The 17,637-nt window shown below is 38.4% G+C and overlaps 1 protein-coding gene across 6 annotated transcripts in view; it reads left to right on the forward strand.

The window, feature by feature from the left end:
- Positions 1-3,057: 3,057 nt before the first annotated feature.
- chl1 (cell adhesion molecule L1 like) overlaps positions 3,058-17,637 on the forward strand; it is a 96,166-nt gene continuing 81,586 nt past the window's right edge. For 3 of the 6 annotated variants that reach the window (XM_023324780.1, XM_023324782.1, XM_023324784.1), the window contains exon 1: positions 3,060-3,397. The gene's annotated coding sequence lies outside the window, so the exon portion shown is untranslated. Of the gene's footprint in view, positions 3,398-17,637 lie in introns of all 6 variants that reach the window. The other 3 variants (XM_023324786.1, XM_023324783.1, XM_023324785.1) reach the window with 3 other exon arrangements.

The raw sequence follows: 17,637 nt of genomic DNA on the forward strand, positions 1-17,637 counted from the left end.
ATTTCCTTTCTTTGGGAACAGAGAGCTCTCAAGGCTTTTCTTTTTGGTAACACCCAGATGAAGATGATTCCAAGGGAGGAAGAAAACTGGGACGTTTCCAGTTAGCTTTTAACCAGAGCCCTGTTGTAGATTTACACCTTCTGAGACTATAGAGTGTACATATTAAATATGGTTTCCTGCCATGGAAGCATAACCCATTCATTTCAGACATTGGATCCATTACCACTGACCGCATAATTGTGCAATTTAACATTTAACAAATAAATTAACTTAAAGGAAATACGCTGATTTTGAAAAACTAATTTTTTCATAAAGTTTTGGTGCTAGGATGAGGTGACTTTTTTGACTGTATCAAAATTGGTTTATTTTGTAAAGTTGCAATGGTAACACTTTAATCACATCACAAAGTCACATGATCAACAACCAGATTTTGCCCCTGGCACAAAATATGAAGAAGAAGAAAAAAGGAAGTGGTTTGAATTTGATGGCGCTGCATGTTTTGTAATGACTTGATGTATGAACAAACCTATTCACTTGCAATTTTAGTTGTATTTCTTATTTAATGGAATTGCAAAATTTTGTGTTTTGACATTAGTGTAATAAAGACAAAGTTTTGTGCACATTTGAAATGAAAACTGTTTTTATAAAAAGATAAATAAAGCTGTCTTTCTTGACTTAAAATAACATAAATGCTTGGTTTAAAAAGAAAATAGACTTACTGGTTTTGCATTAAAGTCAAGCTTTTGTTGTTTGGGTGGTAGGGAAACTCCTGCATTAGTCCTTTATACTTGGCGCTGCCTGTTGGAACTTTACCAAGTTGGACTGTGCTGCGGTACCACCACCGGTCATTACATCATCCACTCGAGGTTATGCACCATCGTTGACTTATCTTGAATTTTCAAAACACACTTCTTCTCAATGTGGCCAAATATCCCAGTTCAAGTCTTGTCTGACCATCACCTTTAATTTTCCTGAAGGCTTTTGGTTTGTCCAAGTTGACAGATGGACATTCATGGTAAGCTGTAGGGTGCCAACTTTGGAACAGTGGCTTCTTTCTTGGACATTTCTGTAAATGTAAAACTGGGTTCTGTGTGATAACCATTGTGATCCTGGGTTAACCTGGTTTCTGGACTGTTATTAAACATTTTAACCATTTTTCTTATGCATTAGATTCTTGAAACCTAATGCATAAGGTTAGACAATGGGTTTTCCAACAGGACAATGAACCCAAAGAAATATCTTATAATATCTTATAGTAAAATATTCATTATATAATCTATCTCAAAGCCCTGATGGAAGCCATATTGTAAATTTGTGGACTATGCTAAAAGACATTCACTGCTCTCCCAATTCTGTCATAAAAATTAATGAAATGTGCAGCCAGACCAATACAAGAAACTTGAAGAAGTTAACTAAAGAGAGGTTTCATTTTCAACTTTTTATGGCGTATGCATCCACATGTACACATTTGAGCCTCTTCTGACCCTATGTGAATTAGCACAAAATTAGCCTTAGCACTTAGCCACAGGATAATCAATTCTTTTATCAGTTGAAACCTTTTTCCATTTCCAAGCTCAAATCAGGAGACTTCCTGTCTTACATATATATCTCAAATGCCCCGATGAGTCAAAGATGACCGATAGCAAGCTCTTCAACATTCCTGGCACCGGCCAGGAAGCTCTTCCCACCTTGTCATTTCCCAGGTTGGAGATCGGCCCCATCTCTGCGTCTGAGCCTGAGGTTATTGGATAAATTGATTTCTTGCTGACCTTTCCTGCTCGCTCCGCTGATGCAAAGAGTTCCTAATGATCCCGAACTGTCAGAGGTGCTGAAATCACAGATCCCAACAGACACCATTAGAGTGCAATACTGGGACTGGCTGTGTGATCAAAGCAGTGGAGTTCCCTTGATATACTCCAGGTTGACAGCACAAGAGCACCTGTTAATGTGCCGCAATCCGTCACTTGCAAAAAGCGAGACCACAGAGGTGAGGCAGATGATACAACTTTGTGCTAAGGTTTTAGACTTTAAGGTTTTAGATGTTTGATGACTTTTTCTTGCCCATTACCTAGTAAAACAAAAGAACAGTCCTATGAGTTAAAATGTACATTTTGCTCAACTTTTTTATCACGTCTTACTGAAATGTTTTGTTGCATTTATGTTTTACAGAATGAAATCACTTTTAGACAGTAAGGTGACATTGTCAAAGGAACTGACATCTGAACGGGGATCAGTTCTAGTTCTGATTTTCGGTTTCTTCAGATTTTGAGATGTGAAACATTTTGAAAGGACAAAAAATGTCTGATTTTTGTTTTTCTACAGCTACCAATTTCTAAACAGACTTTATCCTCACATTTTAGAAAATGTATGGGGACAAAAAAAATCTATTAAAAATGTTTATTCAGGGAATATCTTAAGAGAGACTTAAGATAAAAAGAAGATGGCTTTTAATCAAAACATGAAAATGTACTTAAATACTGTAACAAACAGAACAGTAATTAAGTACATGTCAGTTTCATGTATTATCTGACAAGATCAAGCCTGGCTTTATTTTATTTGGTTTTTATTTGACACATCAGGTTTAGAAAATGGATGGATAGTGTGTATTTATTATTTTTATGTTGTCTTGGTCAAACATATGAAAACCTTGCAAAATACATTCAATGGCACAATGTGGAAAAAGTTGCAGGGGTATAAATACTTTTATAAAGCACTATAATCAAAACCCATCATGTGGACATGTTAGTGTTACAGGAGCTGCTGTGACTCTAGTTTGAAACACGGAAATTCGTTCAATTCTGTGCAGGGAAACGCATTAAACTGTCTACTGATGTAGGAAATTGAAACGTTTTTGACTCTTCTCCATGTTTGAACAACATCCTCACCAGCAGAGTTTAGTCCCCGTCCCTCCTCCACCCTTTTTAACCTGCTCTCTGTGAAGCCTGGGAATAATGTCAGTCACAGTTGTTGGGGGGTCTGGACAGAAAGAGGTGGGGTCGCTTTAACCGGTCACAACGCGGGGAAGTTGTGTTACTGCGTTGCCATGGGGTTTTGTGAAACCTATTGACTGCGATAGGGTCCCTGCTTTTCTTCTGAGTCTGTCTTTGTTGAAGGAGGAGGAAGAGAAGAGACCCCTATTACTTTTTTCTTCCCCCACCAAGTCTGGCGGAGGCGCGTGAGGAGGCAAGAGGAGAGGAGGAGGAGAAACGAAAGGAGCAGCAGCATCCAGGAAAGGTGGAGAGGGAGGAGGAGGAGAAACGGAGCTGCTCCGGTTAAGACCAACAGCGAAACGAAGAGGCTCTACGTTTTTACCGGTTACACCTCCAACCTCTTTCTTCCGGCGGTGGATGCAAATCAACTTTGGAAAGAAGAGCTGCGGCATGAGTTGCACCTCAGGGTGAGTTTCTGGCTCTGTCTAAAATTCTCCTAGTTGAGAGTTGTTGGTTTTATAGCATGTGAACGTCGCTGGTTTGAACACGGAGGTATTTGGTAAAACCACTAGACTGGGCGAAGCACCTGCGTTTGTTTCATACTGGCAGGTCTCGGCTGTGTTCATGTTTTTTAAAAAGGGGGAAACTGAGATAGTGAGTCGTGTTTTGGGTTTCTCTGGACTCCTTTTTAATATTTTCATGACTTGAGTGTAAAAGTGTGTAAAAAGTAGCGGGGAAGCTAGGCTAAGGTATATTTGATCATTTTCCCCGATAAGTAAAATGACAGTAACGATAAAACTCTAAAGCTGATTTTGAATTTTATATATTTTAGAAAAAAAATGTATGATTGGTATTTTTCCGACGTAAATGTACTTCATTTAATTTTTTTATGACAAGTAATGACCAGAAATCATCCTATGTTCTATTCCTCTAGAGTGATTTGAATTTCGTCTCTTTACTGAGATTCAGATCATTCGGCTAAGCAGGAGAAGAGTCGGCGGTTCTCTTCTCATAAACGGCTTCAGTGTTTCTAGACACAGTGGTTCATATCTGCCATCTTCATATTTATACTCTTGGGTGTATTTTTTCACAGTAGAAATGAACAGTATGAGGTTGCAAATCTTCATTTGTTATTTGTTATTCTTCATTTGTTAATGATATAAATATTAAGACCATACTTAGAAATAATTTAAAAATAAAAAATAAATGAAATTCCACTTTATGTTGTCATTGTACCCCTGGTTCATTTATACTCTGGGTCACTTGTTACTTTGTAGTTTGGCAGATAAAATAATAAGTTCTTGCAGGAAGTATTCACCTTTTTGGTTATTTTATCCTTCTTACTGTTTTTCCAAATCAATAATGATAAAAAATAAAAATAAAAAATTGGCTTCTTTGACAAAAAATGCTGTTTTTTTTTTTTACCCCCCTTCAAGTCCGTATTAAGAAGACGTACTTTTGGTCATTTCAGTTTTTCTCCATTGATCTTTGCAAAGCTGTTCAGGTTCTGACAGGCTGCATGGAAATATTCTTTGAACAGCCCTATTAAAGTTTTGCCACAAATTCTATATTGAATTGAGGTGTCGGCTTTGACTAGGCCACTCCAGAACATTCACCTTATTGTCTTGAAACTATTTCTGTGTAGCTTTAGCTGGATGCTTCAGGTCATTGTCTTGCTAGATAATAAATGTTCTTATGGGTAAATGAACCTTCCAGACACAATCACTCACTACACTCAGGTGATCTCCAGGCGACCTGTGTTAATTGGGGTAAGTCACTTTAAAGGGGACTAATATTTTTCAGGCACTCATTTTTGGTTATATAGTTATTTAATTGTCCTTATTTAGTAGAAATCAGTTTTACTATGACAATAAAGAATGTTTTTTTGTCTTTTATTTTGTTCAAAAAAAGCCCAAATTGTTGATCATGATTAATTTATAAAGCAATAAAAGGAATAAAACATCCAACGGGGTGAGTACTTTCTATTGGGACTACACCTTTATCCCTTGATTCAATCCATTTAGATTTATACACCAATGCCAAGTCCCACACCTCTATTTTTATTGAAATTAGTAAAATCAATGTCATGTCTGTGCTTGAAAACATGGTAGTGACAAAATAACACAATATTTCATCATTCAAAGGTTTCAGTCAACGATCAATTATGTTCATATTTCTGCAGTATCTCCTCTGTATTTTGCTGTGAGTGATGTATTGTCCCAAAATTAGTCTTAAAATGCTGCTCTAACATAGGTGAACTCATGCCAATGTTGGCATGTTTTCTTTTTGTTTTGACATAAGTTGTTGAGAATGTGGCTAGTAACAGATTTATTGGTGTTCCTAGTTAAACATGTGGGAGCAAACCTTCCAGAAAAACATGACTGTTACTCTACAAACTTAGTGCAAAGTCTGTATGCCATGCAACTGGCAAACTTAAGGACAGTACAGCAGCAGGAGGTAGCAGAGGTCAGGATTTGTTAGAGCAGTGGTTCTCAAATGGGGGTACGCGTACCCCTGGGGGTACGTGGAGGTACTGCAGGGGGTACGTGAAGCTTTTCAAACTATCTTTAAAAAATCAGTAGGCTCTTCATAATAAGTCTTGGGAAAAATTATTTTGTAAAAAGTTCGATAAAATATAAATGTGTGTTCATGCACTGAATTTTATATTTAGTATTTAGTTTCAATATCCTTTAAAATAAAACGGTTTGACTGGTTTTATACCTTCCTGGTGGTCACCGTCTTCTGTTTTTCTTTTTTGTTTAACCATGCAATGTTTGCAACATGGATGTATTTGTCAGGTTCACTGATATAAGTTGTTTGGCTTTAATAAATCAGACAGTGATTTTACAGCACTGTACCTCTTTTTAATTCCAAAAATGTTTTGCCCGTGTCAGGGGGTACTTGACTAAAAATATATTTTTAAAGGGGTACATCACTGAAAAAAGTTTGAGAACCACTGTGTTAGGGTGTCCACTACAGAGCATTAAAAAAAAAATCCTGTATTGGGAGTCTGGCTTGATACTGTGGATCATTAACAGAACATTAGTATGAACTGAATCATAGTAAGGCTGTGTGGATGCAGTATAGAATTTGCAGGCTCTTTGTAAACAGTAATGGTCTGCAAAAACACAGCTAGGTGATTAGTACAGATGAATAAATATGACACAATTTATATAAATATACAAAGTGCAATGTTTACCTGTTAAACTAGTTAGAACAATCTGGAGAAAATCTGGTTACTTAATGTACATAAACACAAATGAATAAAAATACCAAAATAACTGTACAAAAATGATATGCTTGTTACACAAAAATGAATGTGACTAAAACCTACTTACATAAGAATTAATGGCCACACCTCACCTTTTCTGTTCTTTTATGCCCTCATAAGGAGTATACTGTACCACTGTGCTCTCCCTCTGACTATACTTTACTGTGATTGTCTAGGTTTCTCTTGTACTGCTACAGTGTTTTTAACTTGATGAAATGATTCTGACCTGATGCTGGAGAAGTGTTAGCTTTGGTTCAGCGGTGAGTAAATATCAAGTCAGATTTGCATAACACAAATACAATATTTGAAGAATTGTATTTATTTATTTTTAATCATGTATAATTTTTTATTAATTTTTTTATCTATATATTTTTTATTATTATTTTTGTTAATTTTTTATAAAAATTTTTTGTTAATTGAAGAGAGATGTTTGCTTTTCATTTACATGAGCAAGTCAGTAAATAGAAATGGTTTGGTCACTGCCCATAACATAGGCGTGTTCACTATTCACTCACATGATGAGAACTCACCAACACTGCAGGACGGATGAGATTAGGGCTGTTGTAAACGAATATTTTAGTAATCGAGTAATCTATCAATTATTCTTACAATTAATCGAGTAATCGGATAAAATAAGATAAAATAAAACATTGGTAAATCTAACATAACAGCAGTATTACTATTGCATAACAACGTCAGTCCAATTTTTGACATTTGAGCTAATAATGACTTTTCTGTAGTTAAGAAAATTAACCTGTAACAATAATAGCTCACTTTCATAGTTAAACTGAAGAAAAGTTATACAAGAATCTGAAATTATATTCAGTGTAATAATAAAGAGGCAGGCTCACAAATACGCTTATAAAAAATGTCTATACTCCAGCTTTTGGTTTATGTATTTATCTTCAGTGAGTTTAACAGATTAATTCTCACCTTGCCCAAACACTTATAGCTTTTGTGTTCATGTTAGCGACAGGATTTAACACCTTCGTTCGTCACACACAGAAACTCGTCTACCAGCTACGTGCCGCCATGATGAGCCCTGCCACCCATTTGTTGAGACCAGGATGATATGAAATACATTTTCCGGTTCGTCCGTAAAGCTACACTCACGTTAATTATCTTATGCTCAGCCGCCCTCAGTGTTCAGTCTATCCGCTCACCTGTATAAATACATCTGCAGCTCTCTTCCCCACCGTTCGCTCTGAACCAGCCACCAGGCAGCAGCTCCAGGAGGAGAAAGGCTGCCGTACTCCAGGCATCACGCCAGTCATTTTAAGGATGCTTATTGGTCCCCCGAAAAACGACAAAGACCTGGACATTATCATGAATCAATAAAATCTTCCCAAGCTGAACTTGAAAACTGGACGTTATGCTGCTAACACTTAGCTTTCGCTAACAACTCAGATGGAAGTGAGAGCGCTGTGCAACGCAAGTAATAACCCGGCTGGAACACGGTGCATTAAATAATAAAATATAACTTAACAAAACTTCAAGGCAGATAAATTTTCCTCAAGGAATTTTAATAATCCAGGTATTCGAATCACTCGAGGAATCGTTTCAGCCCTAGATGAGACATCTCTCTATCAGCAGTAAGAGCGTGCTTTTAGACCGGCCTGAGATAAGACACAATGTTGATATTCACTGCTTTGTGGTTAATCTGCACTGGATAGTGGTGTCCAGGTTTGCACACATGTAGTTCAATTCCAGCAGATTTTCTGCTGTGCTGTAAATTTATCACAAATTTCATAGTGTGATACAAAATACCCTCAAAAGCCAAAATATGTTTACAGGCAAACTCAACCCTCCGTGCCCCCTAAGATGTTCCCATGATTAAATTACCTGAGCTCTCCTGAATCCCACTGCACACTTGAGGAAACAGCTCATCATTACAGGCGTCAACGACTGAGAGTAAACACGCCTGCCAACAGATTACGATGAGTGATGAGAGTTAAATCTGCATGATTAAAATCGCATTAGAGTGACATTTAAATCAGAGACCTGGTAGCGCTTATCAGTGGATTCTGTAATCGATGGGATGTGGATGGAAAACTTGTTAGCTATTTCTGTTGGGCTTTAACAAACACCCCCTCTTTCTCATATGGTTGATGGAGAGATTCCCCTTGTTATGAATATTAATAAGGTATGGAAATGCATGTATGGAGCTAAGTGTTTTGTTTCCTCGCTGCTGTTTTTCGGTGTCTCTGTGCAGTCATCTGCCTTTGAGGGAATCCCAGAAAACAGCAATTCTCTGTAGTTTACTCCTAATTCGGTATTTGTATTCTCTTTGATGCTTTTCTCGGTTTGCTTCAAAAGCAACTTTCAACTTGGCCTATATTGTCACAGAAGAAAGCAAAAAATCTCCTAGTAAACATGCCACCAAAAGAAAACTTTTTCAGCTGGTGCTTTGGGTGCCTGGTGATGTTAAACACTAAGACCATGTGAAGTGGAGGACACCGTGAGTTCTTTTAATTGTCTTCCTTTTATGAGATGTCCGATTCAAACCAGCGGGTGGGTGGTGCCCAAAAGCACATAGGTCCTCCAAAGTTCATTATCACCCATCAGGTGAGCAGAGGAAGCCTAAATTTAATTTCTAGGCCAAAGACAACAACCTCTAATAGCACTTGTTATCACACGTGGACTCCTGCCTCCCCCCTCTGAATTCAGGCCAGCAGCGCTTTGTGTCCAGAAGTAGGTCGAATGCTTCTCACCAAAGCACATTTGAACCAGAGCCAGTAATTGGACAAGCAATGTGTCGAGCATCTCTCAGCCCGTTCCATGTCAGGCAGTGCCACTTAATATGCAGCTCCAACCTGCCGCATTTCATGGACCCTTTTTCATCCCTTTTAATCATCCGTTTAATCATTTGGATTTCAACACAGCAGCAAACAGAACATCCGTTGTGGCCGAAGTCATACAGATTCTCAATCAGAATTCAGCTGACTGAGAGTTCCAACTTTAAGGGTTTAACTTTACCTGGACTTTCTCCTGCCCCTCACGTAGATGTTTAAGGAGTAAAATATACAAAACCAGTTGTCTTTTTAGAGACTGTAAGAGTGCCACGTCGTAACACTCAAAGGGAACAAAGAATCTGTTCCTCAACAGCTACTCTGTACCTTCTAGGTTCAGCCCTTCTCCAACACACCAATCAGGTCTCTGCTGCACCTAACAACGTCTGGAGGAGGTAATTCAGCCATTAAATTCATCTGTAAATGCAGCTATATTATGTGCTTTGTGTGTATTTCATTCCTATAAAATACATTCAAGTTTGTAACTGTAATGTGGCCGAATGTGATCAAATGGTTCTTGTCGACTGAAGTTGCAGACCCCAATTTAAAAGCATTCCATCGTAGCTGTGGGACTATCTAAGGGTGGTTGGCCGGCTGGAAGTGGAACCTACATCCCACTGTCTCAAGTGTTTTGTAACCTGTAACAGGTTTACTTCCAGGGTTGCCCTAGAAGTACACTCATCAGCTCTTCTGCTTCTATTGTAGAAAGAACTCCCACAATGTAGAAGTGTATTTTTACAGGACCCTGTTGTATATCTGCTTGCCCAGGTGTATGCTTGCCTTGCAGCGTCAGTGTTTAAGCCGATGGAGCGCGTTCTTTTTTACTGTCCCGGTTGCAGCATGTGGGGCTCGAGAGTTGGAAGCAAGAAAGAAACAAAGTGCTCTTTGTTGGTAGCCACAGGCAGCACAGGCAGACCTGATATGGAACACAGGAGACCCAAAGATGCACTCCGCCTCAGTCGAATTGAGAAATAAACACGTTCTCTGGTTGAATATTTGAAAGGTCTGCTGCTTTACTGTCTTCATACTGCAACAGATACATTTCTTATCAGCTGCAGGAATGTAATTTCAGGCTGTAATCCAGCTTGTCGGATAAAATCTGGAGTATCAGATGGGTTTTAGAGATTAGAGAATCCTCTCTGCCAACAGTGAGCGTCAACTTACCTGCACTATCAGACTAATTGTCTATCTAAGCAGCCACCCTATCAGGAGTGCTGGTGCTGTCTGTGAGGGAAGTCAACCTCGAAGGAGAGGCATGTATGTCTTGAAAGCATAGTGCCTAGCAATTGCCCGGGCCCTAATTCATGTTCAGCTCAGGCTCCAGCGCTAGAAGCAATTACAAGGAGGACCGGTGCTCCTGGTGCTGCAGGCAGAGTAGGGGGGTGCCGCACCTCAACCGTACTGGAGCCCTCCTCTTTCATGTCTGTCATCGATGACAGCTGGAAGGGGCACGATTTTACACAGCGTGTTTGGTTACATGAAATATTCATCCCGTTGCCTACTCTCTGGCAATATACATATATTAATTCACCAGATTTATTTTTAGCGTACCTGTGAGTGGTCCAGAGAGGAGCCGGATTCCTTCCACTAAAGAAAAAGATAAGAAGTGCTGATTACTAGAATCAAGGTTTATTTCTTATTTAACAGGTCAGTGCATCATCAAGGGAAAATGTAGCTGGCGTGATCTACGGCTCGGCGCTGTGCACGGATAATTAACCTGGAGAGTCAGGACAGAAGGACAAACCTGTGGTGTGGTCAATGTTATCTGGTACGCTCAGCGCTTCTCCTAGCAGCTCAAGGGAGGAAGGAGCCAGGAGCCTGAGCTGACGGAGTGTTATGCATGCATCCCTGCACCTCTTAGGGTGTAGCTCTGCTTGTCATTGTTCTCTATTTTTGCTATCAGAGGTTGTTTTCTTGGAACATTTTTTACTGGTATTTTCTGCCAACTATTGAAGACATTTGGAAGAATCAGCAGCTCAAATACGACAAGATGGTTTTGTTCTATAAATTTAATGTCTACAGCAATGATCCCCGAACTTTTTTTAGTCTACATGAATATCAACCAACAGTATATTCTTGTGCTCTTTTTTGAATTCAGTACAACTCAGATGGTTTTCAAGAAATATTAAAAATTAAATTGGGATAATTTGGTAAGTTCTTAATTTTCTCTTAAATTTTAAACCAACTGTATTAAAGAGCCTGCAACACATTTTTCTGTTTTATTTGCTAATTTCAATTTCTATAAGTAATGGTAATAAATTGCATTCAGTTCAACTATATATTAACAAATTAGGCAACATTTTTAATTTAAAAAAACATTTTTGCTGCTAAATTATTGAATAAATAGAAATATGAGCTCAATAGTAGATATATTTATTGTTTTTAATCTGTTATTTGACCGTTGATGGCTATATTATACTCACCTCCTGTAAGTAGAACTTGAACATAGCAATAGTCTTTTGCATCAGCTTATCAGATTGTTTTGTGAAGCAAAATTTAACCCCCAGTAGGCCAAGAGAAGTGTCTTTGTTGTATATTGCTGTTGCTTGTGGATGATGCTTGTGCACCACATTTACCGGTGTAAGAAAATCACCTGAATACAAAGATTCCTGGCGTAACCTTTGTATGTAAACAAAAAAGCAATTAAATGCATAATTTTTTTAATGCATTAAAATTAATCAATCATAATTAACAAGTTAAAGTACTGGCCCTACTGATAATTCTTGAAAACACTCAAAGTAGAAGCCAAGAAGATAAGAAACTCAGAACTAGAACCACCAACAGAAAAATCCAATCAGTAGATCTCCACTTCCAGTCATCCCATGTTGTTTGCCATTTCTTTGTGCTTAAATATCTCAAAACCAAAAAGAAGATAAAAAAGCAACAAAGAGAGTGCCTTGTTCTGATTATGTCCTAGTGACTGTGTTCCACTTGTTGTGTTCTAATCCCAGCCTCCAGGCTGCTTTTCAGAAGCGTTTCCCCTCCTTTGTGGCATTCACTGTGAAGGCTGTGATATGTGGTGCTATTTTGCTTCATCTGGCTTTGAAATTGTAGTCTTTATGTTTAATTAATCATCTGAGATTAGGCTTACATGAAAACCATAAGCAATAATGAGGACCAATGAAAGGAGCTTTTATGAGTGGGTAACCGCAATCCCATGATGAACTGCTGTCAGCTTCAAGCTCATTCTCCAAACTGGCTGTCCTGGTTTTGGCTAGTCAGCACAGAATTATAATACCTCTATTGGGCCAGTGTACATATCCTCTGCCTTCCCTGTTCATATATTAAAACATCGACACATGCATGAGATTCTCAAAGGAACAACAAGCTTGACATTTATACCTTAAAGAGGGAAGAGTTATTATCCTATAGTCAGTGTGTAACATGGGTGATTTCCATTTCTTTTGAAGGCTTGGTTTGGAATAATTCATTCATCCAGAGGTAAAATGAACAAAGATCACAAGCACAAAAGTGACAAATGCAGAGAATGGAACAGAGGAGCATGCTATCTCCGGCTTTGTGTCCAATGAAGGGTATTGTGCATGGCTGCATGGATAAGGTTACGGAAGGACCCTTGGGAGATCAAAGTGAAGGGCGCCAAGAGGAGCATTTTGACAGGCAGGGGACACAGAGGACAGCACAGTGAAGAAATGCAACATACCCAGTGCTGCAGAGCTGGGACATTTGCTAGTAAATGTGTCAAAATTGCTTCTTTCAATGCAACAACATCCACACATAGTTGTTATTTCAATAAATGGCCCAGGAAAATACACGGGCAGATGACTGAGACCGACAAAAACAATGATGCAGACTTTAGTCAGCTTGACTGATGTTCTAGCAAGCATGCACTTTATTCTGATGAATAGCTTTTTCTAACCATGTGCCTGCAACCTGAAGTTACTTAATCAGTCCTGGTCAGAGGAGAGTCCAAGATCAAGTTGATTTTTATTTATTTTTATTTTTTTTACCATTCTCAATCAACTCTTATTCTCAAAATGTCATACCTTCTTCGCAGAAACCTGAAGGAAATAAAGACAAGACATTTTTTGCATATCCTTTACAGGCACATTAAGAAGCTGTTTGCCTAAGTCTGCCAGGGGAGATTTGTACCTAAACCACACCTCAAGATGGAATCCTGACTGACTGATTGACTTTATCAAGTAATAAAATCAGCAGCCTGTACTTTCTGATCAAGTCTAGTTATAGCTATAAATATCTGGACATCAAAGGTATAGGCAATACTTAGAATTTTTTGTGCTTCCAGAACAAAATCACTAAAGTGTTACCATACTGATCTGTAATTGGTGTGTATGAGATAATCTCTGTCTGGACATAGGCGATGACGATGAGTTGTAGACCGGGGAATGTCATAATGGCAGCAATTCTCCGTGTTCCCCTGGGATCTCATTACGTCGTGTCGGGGGCCTGTTGGGTCCTGGAAGTGGACTGTTCACCTCTGTGTATGTTGATGTGGTGTGAACCTATGAGGCCAGTGTCTGATGTGCATACAAAGAGGCTGTTTACAGGCCCATCGCGCCTCAGAGTCAAGCACAGAGAGAGCAGATCAAGCATGATTAAAGCCCTGAAACAAAGAGGTAGAGTTGAGTGGTCAATTTGTTAAGTGGGCAAACACATGAACAAAGTAATCTATGAGCATAATCACGGTGTTCTCACATCCTCTAAAGCTCTTAAAGTTATGCATCTAAAATCAAGGCCTTAAAATTGCTTTAGAAATGCAAGTTGGCCTTAAGATTGATAAAGTCTTAAACTTTTTGTTGTGGCAGGACTACTTAATCAAGTTATTGTAGTTTTTTTCACAGTAATCTTGTCAAACTTTTTTGCATCTATCACAGGGAAATGCAAATTTATTACCAGACGGCTGGACGTCCTGCCTTGTCTAACCCACATGATGCTAACTGTACAGTGCTAACTTATATGATGCTACATTCACAGAAAGCTTGGCACTGTGGTGCCTATTGCTGTCAAACAGACACAAAACAGATCCTTCTACTACTAACGTAAAGAATGTGGCAAAACCTTTAGTTAATCTCACACTTATTTATGTTTTTTTAAAATATATACAATACATACTTTTTTGCACATTTCAGTTGTAATATAGGGCTTATATTACATAAGGTCATAATGGTCTTCAAAAGTTTAAAATTTGAGTTGGTGAAAACAGCAGAAACCCCAATAATGTTACATATTTTATTTAAACCACAAGATAAGAGATAATACATAAACTTTTCTTTTCATGCAAACATATATTAAATACTCCACATTTGTACTGATTCTGGACCTTGTGTGTCGTTTTGCAACAAGAACAATTTCAATATTCTTCTCCATTTGCTTATTTTGAGAACTTTTCTCAGAACAAACTTCCCAGCAGCTTGTGAAGGTTATTTATCTCTGAAAGTCTTTGCAGTTGTCCTTCAGGGTCCTGCACAGTGAGCCAGATCTCAGCATGAATATTTCTTAATGTTCTCACCCCCAGACACAGCAAATGTTAGCGTAAAAGAATCTTGCCAAGCTGGTGCAGATCCAACTCAATTCATTGGCTTGAGGAAAGCTCCCATCTTCATTCTTTTTTCTTTTTCTTTTTTTTTTAACAAGCATGAACCACAGAGCTCCTTGACCTCGTTATTATCACAGCTCCAGAAATCAAGACTTCTTGTTTTTACAGCTCTCTATTAAATTGGAATATTTAAATGGTTTACAGTGGAATTTTAACAAAAATTGGAGGGTCGCCTGTTAGTAAAGTTGCATGGCTGGGTGCCTGTTTGTGGGACCGCTGGTGTGTTTGGGGGGTTAAAAAATAGCTTGGTGCTAAATTACTTCACAGTTTAGTCACTAATGGACTCATTTAGAGACACAGCAGGTCAGTGGTAGGAATGTAAGTTTAATTGCTGGAGCTAATCAGTCTCATGTAGCCTTTGCTAAGCGCAGCTCCAGCACCAGAGTGAAGTGCTCACTATGAAATCTGAACCATATCAGTATTAATTGTAAAAAAGATTCATCATCTTACAGTAGAGCTTAATATACTGTACATTTAGTTATTTTCGAAATATGGCACAGACGTCGAACTTTTCCACATGTTGTCACAACTACAAACTGAATTGTCTTTTATTGGGATTTTTTGTACATGTGAAGTGGAAGAAAGAGGATGTGTCATTTTAATTTTTTTTTTTTTCTTGAATGAAGAAGAATCTGAAAAGTTTATATTTGGAATCCACCTATTCTTGGAATTACTGCTGCATGCATTCTTTGCTAAATAATTCAAGCTTAGTGGCATTAGAAAGAGAGCATCTGTGAACATCAGTTTTGTGATGTGAACATCACTGTATGCCTGGACTTTGATTAAGCCTCATCAACATGGATCTCGGGCTGTTTAGGAACCTCTGACCTAGTGCCATATCTATTATGTCTTTTCCCTGGATTGCCCTGTATTTAACTGCATTCATCTTCTTATGAATTCTGATAAGCTTCCTTATACATGGTTAGAAGAAGAAGAAACATCTCCTTTTTTGGTTTTGTTGGCTTTAGTTGCCTTTGAGAGAGCTCAGACAGGAACCTGGGTAGTGAGAGAGGGGGAAGACATGCAGCAAAGGTCATCAGGCTGAGAATCGAACCTGCGACAGCGACGTCGAGGACTAAGGCCTCCTTACGTGGGTTGTGCTTTACCTTTGCACCACCACAGCAACCCACTAATCATAATTTAATTGAAAACTGAATAGCAACATTTTCATTTCAAAATCCTTTTTTTACTTCTAAATTATTGAATAAATAGATATAAGAGCTCAACAACAAAGTTATTGTCTGATATTGTTATTCAACCATCAGATTGGTTACTATTGTATTGCTGACATTAGCGTTGGGGCCATCTGTGCTGCTGCAGTATGTTTAGCATAGAGATGCTATTTTAGGCTTAAGAAGTTTCACTAAAATGGCTAACTCATTTTAGCACAACTTGAACACAATAGTGTTTTCGAGTGTCCGATCAGATTGTTTTTTGAAGCAAAAATCTAACTCCCGGTTGGCCAGGAGAAGCAGCATTGCTTTTGCTTGCTGATGTCGCTTAGAAACACATGAATACAAAGGTCCCAGCTCTGGATTTTTGTATGTAAAAAAAAAATAAATTATGTTAAAATTTTTAACACATTGAAATCAATGTAATTGATGAATTAAAATGAATACATTACACGTCCAGCCCTAAATGTAGCATGACTTGATGTAAAAAAATAAAAAATCTAATAGGTTTGAGTATTTCACAAGGCACTATGAGAAAATAGTTTTTGTCCCAATGTAATTTTAGCTTTAAATTTCTTCTATCAAAGCTTTTAAGGTTCCTCTTTATGAAGCATTCACGCTTCGTTCAGCTACAGAAATACAGCTGCGGGCTGTTTCCATCACCCATGAACCCATGAGAGAGATAACATTGTGTCTGTGAGCTCTGAGTGGAGGGCGAACTGTGAATATTTCCAGCAGAAAGCAAAACACTGAATATCTATAATGACCTGCTTCAGTAAACTGAACAAAAGGCTCGGAATGACAATATTGGCGACAGTTTTGTGTCATAAAAGCAGAACCTGATTAAGTGCCACTTGCTAATTAGCTGTGAGGGAAACCGGTGTGTACCTCTGGAGGGTGGGCGGTTTGTTTCAAATAAATCATGTTGTTCTTAAAGGAAACATGTACGTTTATAGATAGAATAACACCCTGCAGCTATGGAATTAGTGCTTTTGTTTGTCTGCATTCATCAGTGAAGATCTGTATTAGTCTACCGTGGCTAAGACAGAAAAAAAAAACAACCAGGAAAAGAAAAGAGCAAATGGTAGAGCATTTCGCTGAGTGCCCCGCCCGTTTGAAGAGGCTTAAAGGCTTAAACCAGAGGCTTTGGGAAACAAAAGCAGATCAATAGTTGTGATCCGATCAAAATCCTGCTTTGATATCTTGGAATCACACTCGACAGTCTTCGCATGTAGTGCAACTCTGACTCGTTTCTCCATTGCCTGCCAGCCACACTCCAAGGCGAGTGTGTCATCTGTCACCGGTAAAACTTTGAGGCGCTCGTCTAGTCTTAGAATGCACTTTCTTCACCAGGGCTTTTCCAGACAGTGTTGTCTTAAGCGCTGGAATTTGCATTTAAATTGACTTTCACACGTCGCCACTTATTTTCTCGAGACCGAGAGTTTTATCATTGACTCGGCTCCTAATTCTCTTGGATCTGCTACAAGTGTGATAACCAAGACAGGATTAATATTCGGGGAAATTGCAGTCCCAGGTTTGTTTCATGGTCTGCTGTAGATATTCTCCAACCGCCCCACTACCAGTATGTGACAAACTCTACAAAAACTAGAGATTATGTTCACGTCATTCACACACAAGGAATTTCTTCAGGAATTATTCCACCTTTGAAATTTTTGTGGACCTTGTAAAATGTTACATTTTTTCCCAGTTTTTCAAAAAGTCATTTTTCCTTCTTAACTTATACCAAAGTTTCTCTATATTGTCAATCTAACCGTTACCCATTCTTTATCATTAGTGTCAATCTTAAGCCTTCTTAAGACAGCTTAAGATTGCCCAGTCTCCACACGTTTTAAATGCTTACATTTGGATTTGGACTGTTCTAAAATATCTAATCAGGTTC

This window comes from Xiphophorus maculatus, chromosome 20 (assembly GCF_002775205.1).
Source record: "Xiphophorus maculatus strain JP 163 A chromosome 20, X_maculatus-5.0-male, whole genome shotgun sequence".
NCBI lineage: Eukaryota > Metazoa > Chordata > Actinopteri > Cyprinodontiformes > Poeciliidae > Xiphophorus > Xiphophorus maculatus.